This window comes from Agelaius phoeniceus, chromosome 8, assembly GCF_051311805.1.
Source record: "Agelaius phoeniceus isolate bAgePho1 chromosome 8, bAgePho1.hap1, whole genome shotgun sequence".
Classification (NCBI taxonomy): Eukaryota; Metazoa; Chordata; class Aves; order Passeriformes; family Icteridae; genus Agelaius; species Agelaius phoeniceus.
Genome location: NC_135272.1, coordinates 10431106 through 10444306, shown reverse-complemented (window position 1 = coordinate 10444306; position 13201 = coordinate 10431106). Strand labels below are relative to the sequence as shown.

The window sequence follows — 13201 nt, the reverse complement described above, 5'->3', positions numbered from 1 at the left end:
AGTTTCTTTGTAGCATGTTCCAGCCTATTGCTTTCTGAAATACTCTGCTTGTCTTCCTTCTGTGTTAAAGTCAACCAGTCCAAACTCCTCCCATACTGTTTTGCTCATTAATCCCTACCTGGATTTGAGAGCAGTGCTGAAAGAGAGACTTTTTCACCCAGTCACCAAGCCAGGGGAGGAAAATGCCCACAGTCTGAGCTGGGGCTTTCCTCCTCTTCCAGCACCTCACACCCACATAAAGCTCATCACTTACTGAGCTCAGCCTTGCTGCCAGCAGCAGGGTCATGGGAGGTTTGCTCCACCAGACCTCCAGCCCAATCCTGGACAAGAAAAACCTCTAATTTTATTCCCATTCCTTTCCCCTGCCTCACAAAAATACTGCTGGATATACAGCAAAGGCAGGAAATATCACAGGGAGGGGGAAAAAATCAATTAAAATAAATTTGCAAAGCATTGTGTTAGAGTATCTCATTTAAAGCAGCCACTTTTTATCTGCAGGGCAAGTTAATTGCAGTACTATCATGGCAGTAATGTTGTGCATCACAGAAGGTGACAAAATTTTTAAGGGTATTTATTGTGAGGATACTAAATTCAGGACTGTACCCCACAAATTAATTTACAAAGGTGGCAGAAGTCAGCTGGCTAGAGCTGCTATTGCTAATAGCTAGAAAAGACCCACTTAATCACTTTGCATTTTTATTTGCAGAAGATAAAGAAACATTTCTTTCACTAATAGTTTCATGCTTGTTTCATCTCATTTTATCCGGACTGCAGGATCTGTTTAATTTCATTTCATCAGTTTTCTAAGGTTCTTAAAAGTACCATATTTTTATAATCTTGTTATATCCATGAGATAAAAAACGATTATTTGCCCCACCATTTCCCAAATGGGAAACCACAGTAGAAAGAAATCAAGTGACTTGTTCAAGGTCACGCTGGGATTCTGTAGCAAAACTGGAGAATTAGAAACCTAAACTTGACTCTGAGAAGAGCCATAAACAGAATTTCTTCACTGAATCCACAGATATCCCACAGATCTGGGCATCTACTGCTATGTTTTTTAATAAGATATTACTGTGGAAACCCAGCTTTGAATGGACAGATCTTGTCATTTCTCTGAAATGAAAAAAAACCCCCAAATTCTCTCACCTGCATCACAGGTGTGGCTCTATAAAGAGGAAAAAATGTTAATGTTCATATTCTAAATTATTTTCCTCCTAAACCTTAGAAGAGCCATGACTCAAACTAAAGGGCAATTTCAAAGTTCTGTATATTCAAGATGCCTTGCTCATGAGATCTTGCTGTTCAGTCATGAATTGTTCAGTACTTGGATTTTTCTGTTAGTTTTTATATAGAGAAAAAAAAAATCACTCAACCCATTTTCCCCTTGATGACAGTTGCCAGTGCAGTTTTGTTTGCAGTGTTTAACAGCTTCAGGAACCTTTTGCTCTTGCATAGGCTGGGCAGGAATGAAGCAGGAGCACACAAATATCCAAGAATCTGGAGAGTGAATAATGGATTTTTTGGTTTTTGTCTAAAATGCTCAGTAATTAGGGTCCTAACAAGTTAAACCACCAGCTTGGAAGGAGGAGGTTGTGCCATGGATGGGACATGAATGAGGAAAGCAGTATATAGCAGAATAGTAAGTAGTAGATAATAACAGCAGTATATAGAAAAAGCAAGTGTATGTGTCTATATATATATATATTTATGTACTGAACAGTTGCCTTGTTCACTTCATTCTGTCCTCACAAAGCAAATGTCCTGCAGTGGAAAACAAGAGGTGTTTCCCAGAGACAGTTTCAAAAGGGTGTGAGGGTACAGAAGTACCATTCACACACCCAGGAAAACCAACAGTTGCTCATCACATTAAAACTTGACACCTGACCAGCCAAGGCTTTTGCCTACACCTGGAAACCTGACCTGTGGAGACAAAGAGATCTTCTGAATATTTCTGGATGAGAAGAGATGCTTTAGCCTCATGCAGTGTTAATGGGAGGAGCAGGTGTGTCAAACCAAGTCCCTGGCTGGGTCCAAGCTGCGGTTTCCATCTCTCTTCCAAGCTGTGTTGAAGTGCATTGGCAGAATGCATCCATCTGGGATGTATCAAGTGCTGACCACAGCAGGATTTGTCCTCTGCAAAGAGGATACGAGCAGAACACTCCAATCTGCATAAATGTTGCATTAATAACAGCCTAGGTGAAGATTGCATTTTAATTCTGAACTCCAGCCGAAGGACCCACTTCTTTCAAAGTTCAGAGAAGCTTCTGCAGTTGCTGGTATTGATGAATATTTCAGTGCCCACTCCCAGGGAAAGCTGTGTGCACAGTGCAAGGCCACAGATCCCAGAAAGGACCTCAGGCTTCCTCTCTGGTTTAGGAGAGGGCAAAGGCTTGGGAAAGCAGCCATGCTTAGCACATGCAAACCCCTTGGAACAGATCATTTTGGAGCTCACAGCATCTGGTATTTATATTTCCTCACCCCTGACGAAAGTGAGGAAATTATGAATCTGACTCCATGTTCTTAGAAGGCTAATTTATTATTTTATGATCTATATTATATTAAAGAATGCTATACTAAAACTACACTAAACTGTACTAAAGAATACAGAAATGATACAGACAGAAGGCTAGAAAGACACTAAAGAAAACTTGTGACTCTTTCCAGGGCCTCAACACAGCTTGGTGGTAATTGGCCAATAAGTCAAAACAATTCACATGAAACCAATGAAACAACCAACAGTTGGTAAACAATGTCCAAACACATTCCAAAGCAGCAAAACACAGGAGAAGCGAATCATATAATTATTGCTTTCATTTTTCTCTGAGGCTTCTCAGCTTCCCAGGAGAAGAATCCTGGGCAAAGAGATTTTTCCAGGAAATATGATGGTGACAACAGCAGACATTGGATGCTTTTCTGAAGAACAGGCAACATCACATCTTCCTCTGCTGTTTTCTCTCACACTACAAACCCAACTTAATGATTATTTACACTTCCCTCTTCCAACCTTCCTCTGTCCTCCTATGTAAACGTGCTATAAATACAGACTTGGCATAAAGCCCATCCATCCACAGTTCAGCTTCCCCTGATCCTAAAGGTCTTTTTCTGGACAAACTGTGATTTAGCTCCAAGTTCCTGTAAGCCTGAGCAACTTTTTCCAGCCTCCATCAGCACTAATGTGACACTTGCCCTTGTGCTACTGATGAGACACCTGTACCTTGAGAAATCAAATTTCAGCATGACCCATGTGGACTTCTGTATGGACATCCTTCTCCTGAGGGTCCCACGAGTCCTTCAAGAGTTGTTTGGGGTTTTGGAGGGAACACTGGCAAAAGTCACCCTCCACTGTACATGCCATAGGACTTTGCCCTGAACAAGACCAAGAGACCTCTGGCCAGTGTCAGATAATCTGTCACTATAAGCTACTTGCATCCAAGCCAGATATTTATTGCTATTGATCTGCCTGGTCCCAGTGAAAGACTTTTGTTCTCCCAACCCAGGACTTTGACCTCAATTAAGTTATGAATTTCAATCCGATAGACTGCTCCACTTACCCTGCTGCTCTCCCTGACTGGATTAATTAGAATTAGCTAGGCTGGGAGTCACCCCGAGCGCCTCATGGATCATGTTATTTTAATAATAAATAAAGAGACAGCAGCGGCATACAAGGAAGGATTTTGAAAGATTGTTCATCCAAGAGCATCATTCAAGACCTGCCAATACTAATTTCTCTGAGTTTGATTACTTCATTTACTTCTTTTTATTTCTATTCATTAATTGAGTTTTATCCCCCATTACTTCAGCTCCCCAAATGTGCCCTTCCTATAAAGGAACCAGACGCACGTTTCGCTGTTACAAAGTTTTATTACTGCAGCTCATCAAAAGTATAGTTAGCAGGAATGGAATAGTCATTAAGCATTTAATAATCTAATAGTGCTGAAAAAAAAAAAATATAATATAGGAGGGGGAGCAAGGGAGAGGGACAAGACAGGCCTGTCTGTTGCCATAAAGTGTGCACTGAGGGCTGGCTGGTGGACAAAACCAAGAAAGTAACATCTAACACTGGAGAGAATGCATATATCCATCAGGATATTTTCTGACAGCACTATAATGCCTTTGGAACAAGCCTAAAACTGGTTGAATACCAAAGGAGTTTGATTGGCAAGGGGAAGTTTCTGAACTAGTGAGTCGGGGCCTGATAGCTGCATTATCCTTATTGCTTCCCTTTCCCTATAAAAGCAATTACACACCCAAGGATGTCACGCGGCCCAGGCCTGCCCTGAAATGGATTGTCTGGGGCAGCCATGTCACAGCCACACTCCAGAGTTACTGACCCATAAACAAACACTTATTTGTCACGCTCATTTTAATGTTTAATTGGCTGGAACAGCAGAAACGGATTTAGATGATGGAAGTTCAACAGTTTTTCCAATGTTGGTACCCAGCCTGCAGACAGGCACCTCCTAGCCTGAGAATGAGCACTACACACAGCCTCAACACACCTTTGTGGAAGTTCAGGCCTTTGCTTTGTAACAAACTTCTATTCCAGCCAAGCTGAGCACTGTTAAAAGAGGAGGGAAGACTCATTGCAACATGGAATGTCTAAGGTGGGACAGTCCATTGGTGTGTTAGATAACTAGATTACTCCAAGATAGGATTTACTTAAAAGAAGCAACTGAGTAGATTTTCTGTGACAGGCAGAGAGAGGATGGCAGCAGCCTTTGCTGTCCCAAGATTTCTGCTGTCCCACATGAGTGGGGATGCCTGTTCACATGGATTTCCAAAAGCCTCTGGACACACCCTCTCACCAAAGACTATTTAAATGATGCTATCATAGAGCAAGAGGGAAGGTCTTTGCATGAGAAGTGATTACAAAATTAGAGATTGAATAGCAGTAAACAACCAGCTTGCACAATTGTTGGTGAGAGCTGGAGCCTCTGAGGGATCTGTGCAAGGGCCTGGGTTGTTCAGCCCACAGAAGGGAACAGGGGAAGCAGGCTGGGAGTGAATTATCCAAGTCCTTTAAACCAAAAGCTGCCTGTAAAATGCTACCAAAGGATCTAAAGGTGACAGGATGAAAAGCCTGCAGATGAAATTCAACTCTAAAAAACCACCAAGTAATGCACATGTGGAAAAAACAATCTTCAGTCTAAATCCAGAGCAATGGGCTCTGAGCTAGCTAATACAACCACTGTGGAGACAGATCATGAGTTATTACAGACAGCTCTATAACACCAGCTCAGTATTCAACAGTAGTTAATAAAAAACAAACAACAAGGAGGCATTGGGAAAAAAAAAAGGAAATAAGAAAACATGACTATATTGCTTCATTGTATCTCATATTGTACTTACAGCCTGGGCACTGGGAGAAGTGCTGCTCCCTTCATCTGAGAGGAATAAAGAAGAACTAGAAATGACCCAAAGAATGACAAGTGGCAAAGTTACTGAGCAGCTTCAAAAGGGGGTAGGATAAAACACAGAAAACTCCTTAGTCTGAAAAAGAAGTGATCAAGGGGAATCAAGGAGGCCAAGAAAGTCAAAAGCAGGACAGAGAAGGTAACTGGGGGAACAATTACTGTTTCTCATTACACTAGAAAAATAGGCTCTCACATGAAATGATCATGGCAAGTGCAAGGCAAATGCACAGTGAAACTACAGGACTCCCACTAGCATGAAGTTTGGCAATTCAAAGAGGGATGAAAGAAATTTATCAAAGAAAAATCCAGAAGTGCAAAAATAGTAACAGTGGTTCAGGAAGCCTTCAAGCCCTGGATTCTGGGAAAATATATGAAATTATCACTGTATGCTTACCCTACTCTGTCTCCTAAGCATTCACTCTTCCCTGCCACCAGAGACACAACTCTGAGCTGGAAAGTCTCCTGCACTGACACTGGATGCAAACACTGACATGGATGCAAAAGTAACATGCACAAGTTGAGAAACAGGAACCTACTAAATTAGCTTTGCCATTTTCAGTGCTGTTCTGCCACTTACAATCCATGGAGAACCCACTTACAATCATGAAAAATCTTACTTAAAATCTAACCAAAATAAGCTTGAAGAGTTACTGCCCCAATATCTAAAGCATTAGAACAATCTTACTTAGCAAAACTTAAAAGTACTTTGTGCTGAAGACTGCAAATTTGAGATGCCCCAATGATTTACATAGAATTGGGGTTTTTTTGTTGTTGTTGTTTTTTTTTTTTGTTTTGTATGGGTTTGTTGGTTTTGATTTTTAGAGCAAGCCAGAAGAAACAAGTGCCAACAAGAGATGAATATAAAATTCCATCTGGAAGTAAAGCCTTGAGACTTTTTCCAAATTGAGAAGTCCTCAGGGAGAAGGTGAGTGGCAGAACCTCTTCAAAACAGGGGGAAGCTTTTCCAAAGGGCTGATGGTAAAAGAAGATGTTCTAGGAACCATCTCTCCTGAGCAAAGGGTAGCTGATGGTTTGGTGGTTCCTCTGACAGGGAGCAGTGACACCAGAGCCATAGGAAATGAAGCAAGGCTGGAGACCATTCCTGAGGTGATTAGAGACCATTCCTAGGGTGATTAGAGACCACTCCTAGGGTGATTAGAGACCATTCCTAGGGTGATGCTTCACCTGAAGAACCAGCTTGGCTGCCAGTGGCATCCTGTTTGTGCAGTTACCCAAACACCTTAATGAGGGGCTAAAGCATTTCCAACAATGACCTCAGGAATTACAGGTGCTTTAACACATGCTGATTTCAAAGATGACCCTGGGACCAAGGGCCATGGGGCCATCCCATGTCCTCGAAGGGAGGCATTCAAGGTAAGGCTCTTTCCTGCCTCTGCAGGGACACATGAACACAGTGGGGAGCAAGGTACCTGTTTCTCCTCCACGGTGCCACCTGCACTGATCTCAAACCTCACTGCTGCTGCTGGCTTCTGTCTACTGTGAGCCTTGACAGGGAGTGTACCACAACAGGCTGTGCTGTCAGGCATGGAATCAAGCACAAGGCTCCCTGACCTAAAACTGTGTGACTTTCTGCATTCCTGGCCCAGCAGTGGCCATGGAAATGCCTCCCTCTGCACAGCACAGCCCTCAGTACAGGGCCCACAAGCCACTAAAATGTGCCACTGTCCTCAGTCCTGCCTTTTGATTACCCCAAAAGGAGACTTTGAGGGCAAAGCAGCAGAGACCACTGTGAGTTTTTTCAGGCCAGCTCTTGGATTTCACTTTTCAAACACTGGTTTTGCAGGACACGGGAGCCTGCAGCAGTTCCTGGCTGCTGAGCTGCTTTGCAGGCACTGCTGCACATGGGCTGCCTGCAAGGGTGCCAACTGCTCTGCTGCACCAGCCATGAAGCAATGATTCATCTGTCTACAGGCTGCATAAGAAACAAAGACTGGATATGTCAAGCTGGAAGATAGGAAGAAACAATGCTAAAAAAAAAACCCAGCCTGGACAAGCAGAAGGAAACATCTCATCATCTGTACAACTGATGGTTAGTGTTGATGAGGCCTGAGGTGGCTTCAGAAGCTAAGGAGCAAACCTGGGATAAATCTCTGTCTTTCCCAGCATATATTTAGAGTGCAAATATTTTGCAAATGTTTCTGCTGAAAGGGACTTTTCTCCCAGTAGGTAAAAACAGCATCTGCTGAGTGGTGACCATTTAACATTCAACCTGCTGCCAATCTACATTCCACAGAGAGACTCGCAGGAGAGACATGGAGCTGTGCCACCTGTAATAACTGTGTGACTGGCACCATGTCAATGCTTTAATGTAGAATGCTACCCTCTGTCACTGAGCAGATCTCTCCTTTCTTTTGGCTAATGGCTTCCACACCCACTGGCAGCAGTGTCAAAACTGAAGGGGTGCATGGCTGCAGAGTCTTCAGAGATCTGCTTAACAAACCTGGCCACGGAAATACTGAGACAGGGACGGGGATGGGGGGTGGTTAAGGTAAGAAGGACACTACTGTGGTTAATAAATCTGCTCTCATTGCTTTGCTTTTCATCTCTGGTTAGTGCCCCCATGTGTTTGCCACTGTAGCTCCCTCCCACAGCAGTACCTGTGACATCCTTTGCTTGCTGTGAGCATACCTATGCCAAAGACTCTGCTGCAGTATCAGGTCCAGGACAGGACCCCTCCTGGCTTTATGAGCCAGGCTTTTAGTATATTTAGGGACAAATTGATCCTAGGGACATTAACTGCAAGGGCACAAGGCTGTCATGTTCCTATTTAATCTCAGCCAGGTTTAGAGAATGGTCAGAACAGCAGAGGACTTGGCAGCTGGCACCCAACCACAAGTGTTTTTGCATCCCCCATCTCACTGGGGAGGGGGAAAGATGTGTAGATGGAGCCTGTGGTCCTTGGTCACAACAGCCAAAACATCCACATGAATTTCTCCATCTCCCTACAGGCACAGGATCATGAGGGCATGACTAATGTTTGGTGCAGGAGGCAGGGAAGGATGCACATTTACTGAGACCAGCTTAATTTTGAAATATCTACATGCCTCCAACACAAGACCCTTGCTGTGAAATCCAAATGAAGAAGAATGAAAAGAAAAAAAAGCAGGCATGCAAGCAGGTCTGACTATTCCTTGCTTCTTTTTACCCTGTACAGACAGAAGCCCTTTAGAAGTCAGGCAGAAAAAGAGAAAATCCACACAAACACACAAAACCAGCAGACCACCAATCTTAGCAATCTTCGACATATCCATAATTTTTACTTAATTTTTAGCTAATGGTGGAAATTAGTCTTTGGATAGTTGATAAAAATCAACCTGTCTCTGCTGGGTTAGTACTGTGATCTGTGGCCCAGCAACTACTTCTAGTACAATTGATTTTCCTTTTTGGCAACCAATAGGTCAGTCAATAATAATGTTGTTTGAAAAGGATTGAGTCATGAGGGAGATGAACCCTCCCTGCCATTTATTATGTTTGTATTGTCTTGATTTGAAAAGGTTTTTTCTTTTTTTTATCCCCAGTCAGTGAAGGTATTAAAAGGAGATGGCTGCTCCATGTTCCATGTCTCCAGGATCACTCTGATTATCAGTGTTAGGATCCAAATAGAGGAGGGAAGTTGGGAACTGGGAGGAAAGACAGCCTGGGGAGGCAACATGTTACTCTAAGTGCCTTAAAAAAAAAAAAAAGGGAAAAAAACCCCCAATCTAACTCAAAATATGCTGACAAGCACCACCTCAGTGCATAAATATGACTGAGCAGCCTTGCATGAATTGGTACAAGATACAAATCCAACACTGGTACCAAAAATCAACCAATGCTCTCTGCAGACAGCACAGACACCAGATGCTTTTCACTGAAATTACTACTCAATAGGAATGAATAAAATAAACCCCACGTATACTAGCAACAGGTTTCTTAACCTGATGATTTTCAGCTTTGGTCTCAAGTTTCCTTCTCAAACACCTGAAGGGTCCATGAGCCATTACTGAGAACTTGCTCACCAGTGGTTTAAAGTCTTAGTGCACTGATCTGCACTTTACCAGGAAAGTGAAAAGACAGGAAATAAAAACTGAAGATCAGTTACATCTTTTTTCATCCTTTTAGTCAGAATTACAGACAAATTTCAGTGCAGAACTTTATTAGCATAACATTGATAACTGCACAATGATGCAGTTTAAAAATCATAAAATATTTAGAAATGGTTGAAACTCAGCTGCTCTACCTCATAGATATGTACACAGCCCTTAATTAACCTGTGTGTCCAGTGATACAGTTCCCTTCACAACTCACAGTATTTATGTTAAGACTTGCTCTCATGGCCAGATAGGCTTGAAAAGCTTTACCAGAGTAAGCTGAGCTGCTGAGCACCACTCCCAGATAGCTCCCTATACACTCCCAAGGGCATGCCATGAACACATGGATTATTATTCTGGAGTACAGAGTACCCACAAATGAAACAAAATGCAGCCACAGGAAGTCCAGGAGGAAAGTCTATGGTTTATGTCCTCCAAATACACTAAAGGAGCTCCTCTAAAGCTGCTTGAGCAGCACCTCACATCCAGAAGGAGCTCTCCCCATAGAGCAAAGGGGTTTTCCTTTGTTGCTCATCCTCTACAAGGAAAATTTGTGTCTTCTTATGTTTTAAAGCTAGAAATGGATATTATAATCGTGTTGCTGAGCCCCTCTGTAACTCTTATGTTACCACTGTGTTATGCTTAGAATCTTTTACCCTAACATGATGTTAGCAGCTGTTATGTTGCTGGGGTAGGCAAACAGCTTCAGTGAAGGAGGCTGTTCTCTGACTGAGCCCCAAGCTCTGGGTATTTCCAGCAGAGCTCCAAAACACCATCCCACCTCCCACTTTGACATGGCCCCTGGCACTGGAGATTTAGGTAATTCAATTACACAAATGCCCCTTCTCAACAAAGCAGAGCAGCCTGCTGCCTTTTTGTATTCCCTTGCCCATGGAAATTGCTTTAGCACCTCTTTTCAAATGTGCTATTAGAGCTAATTATGAACAAGCAGAGAATTCAGTGGCTGCAGCTTTTCAGTGACCACCCTTTGGAAACTGCAGCACCACTGCTGAAACAAAAAAAGCACAGACCCTGGATCACTGCAGTCCAGGGGCATGGGGTTATTCCCAGAATTAAAGTGGGTTTGAACATGCTGCAAGAATGAGCAGAGCCAGGAGACCTCTCTTCCTGCTCCTAAAGCTGTTTATCAGCAAAGAGCAACAAGCTGACTCTTGCAGACCCTTTTGATCCAGACACTGCAGTACTTTGACAACAGACAGTATAAAGGTAACCAAAATAAGGCAGCAAAAATGTATTAAGGCACATCTACAGGCCTTAATAAATTTATATAATAATAATAATAATAATAATAATAATAATAATAATAATAATAATAATAATAATAATAATAAAGTGAGCAGGTAAGACTTGCTCCAGGTCACCCAGCAGAGCAGCACTGTCACTGCCTGCTTAGGGCAGCTAAAATCCTTCAGCACACTGCAAAAGAGCCAAGATGGAAGAACATTTATTAAAAAGGTAATGGAAGAGAGCATAAATCTGTCATGCTGTTTGACTAACTTTTTAGAAGCGTACTAAAACACAGGCAATTAAAAAAAAATTGGTCTGTAGCATTCCTCTCCTTCACTACCTGCTCATAACCCTCATAATCCCTAATTTATTCTTTATCTCTCATGGTGCCTGAATGAAGGTGCTGCTGCAAAACTGAATGAGACAGAAGAATTCCTGATGACCTGGAGAGGCAGGTGGGATTGTGGAGGCTGCTTGGACAGAGGTGTGAAGGAAACCTCTGCTGGGAGCACATCTGGAAAAACAGCATCACCCATTCAGCAGCTATCCCCTCACACTGAACCCACTGCTCTGTCCAGCCTACACATTAACTGAAAGTGCCTTTGGTAATGTGTTATAGCAGGTGCTGAGGTGTTTATGGTCTGTTAGGAAGGCAGAGTTTCTCCCTCTCCCTTTTTCTTCTGGTTGTTCTTAAAATTTCTCCTGTTTTTGGTTTGGATGTGAATTCTTCCAGGGTAAAGGTCAAAATTAAAAAAAAAAAAAAGGAAAGAAATAACAAAGTCTTGAAATGTTATTGCAATTTATATATGGCTGAGAATAAAAATGTGTCTGCTTTCTCTGGGAACACACCTACGTGCAAATAGAGACCTTTAAAAAAATTCTCCTTTATTACCTTGGTGGGGAAAAACATATCAAAGATTGATTTTTCTTTTTATGACTATTATTAACCTTTTGTTACTGGCCAAAAATAATCTGGTTAGAAAATGTGCAATGCATCAAAAAGAAAAGAGAAGAATTTAACAGAAAATTAATACTTGGGGGGGAAAAAATATGATGATTCTCTCTTTTGCTTTTTCTTCTAAGAGTCAAACTTTACCTCCAATGGAATGAGACAAGTGTCAAAGAGAAGAGATGTTTCAGAGAGAACCCAGAACCATCTCCCAGGCTGCCAGGGTGAAGGGAATGGGCAGGAGCCTGGTTCCACTCCTTCCCAATTTCAACAAAAAGCTGCTCCTGTCTGTATCCAACACAGCACTCCCTAAATCTGACTGACAGGAGATGGACAGGGTGTGCAAAGCCCCCCATTTGCACTGGATTCACTCTAGCCCTCTTCTGTGTCAGGAAAAACTCCTATTAAATCCATTACAGCTGAAACCCTGGAGAACTAAACACAAACATACAGATCTCACCAGCCACCAGAGAGCTGTGCTTCCTCACACCCATCCCACCAGAAATTCTGCCCTGGAAAGGGCAAGACAGACTTTTTAATAACAATTTGAAGTGTGTATAAATCCCAACACAGCTATCTGTAGCCTGTGAACACTACAGCTCTGCCCACAAGCCCTCATACTGCAGCTCTGCTTCACATCCACCTCTTACAAATTACCCAAGCATTTACTGAAGGCTGCTCAGATCTCACCAGTAAGAGTGCAAAGATGCATCAGCAAAGGTGTATCTATGTCCAAACTGGGAAGGAGAGCAGAGCCAAAAAGTGCCATGATGGTGAAGAGCAATTCATCATAATCAGGAATATGTTGGACAATTATTTCTCAATACAATCACACTTACACAGGCCAGCCCTTAATTACAACAAGACAGAACTGGGAATGTTGACTCAGGAGCACTGGCAGACTGGCTGGCTGGAAGAAACCATTTGCAAAGTGGTGGCTGAACCAGTTTAGGTCAAAACCTGATCTGTTCAGACATCCTAAAACTGGTGCTAGCTAAGCTCAGATATGTGGGCTGCAAACCTCAGTGGCTCAAAATTATGTTATTTTTCCCAGATTACTTTTTTAAGATGTTCTTATAAAAGAATCCCAGAATGGTTTGGGTTGAAAAGGACTTTAGAGATCACCTAGTTCCAAACCCCTGCTATGGGCAGCAACAACTTCCACTAGATCAGGCTCCTCCAAGCTCTGTCCAACCTGGCCTTGGACACTTCCAGGGATAGGGCAGCCACAGCTTCTGGGCACCCTGTGCTAAGGTCTCCCCACCCTCACAGGGGAGAATATTTTTTCCTAATATCTAATCTAAACCTACTCTCTTTCAGTTTCAGTTGTTCTCCCTTGTCACTACGTGATCTTGTGAAGTCTCTGTCTTTCTTGTAGGTACTGGAAGGCTGCAATTAGGTCACCCTGAAGCCTTCTCTTTTCCAAGCTGAACAATCCCAATTCTCTCAGCCTCATAGGAGAGGTGCTCCACCCCTCTAATCAACTTTGTGACCTC

At 42.6% G+C, this 13201-nt stretch overlaps 1 protein-coding gene across 1 annotated transcript in view; it reads right to left on the bottom strand.

The window, feature by feature from the left end:
* ACBD6 (acyl-CoA binding domain containing 6) overlaps positions 1 to 13201 on the bottom strand; it is an 82422-nt gene that overhangs the window by 25067 nt on the left and 44154 nt on the right. The window lies entirely within an intron of this gene.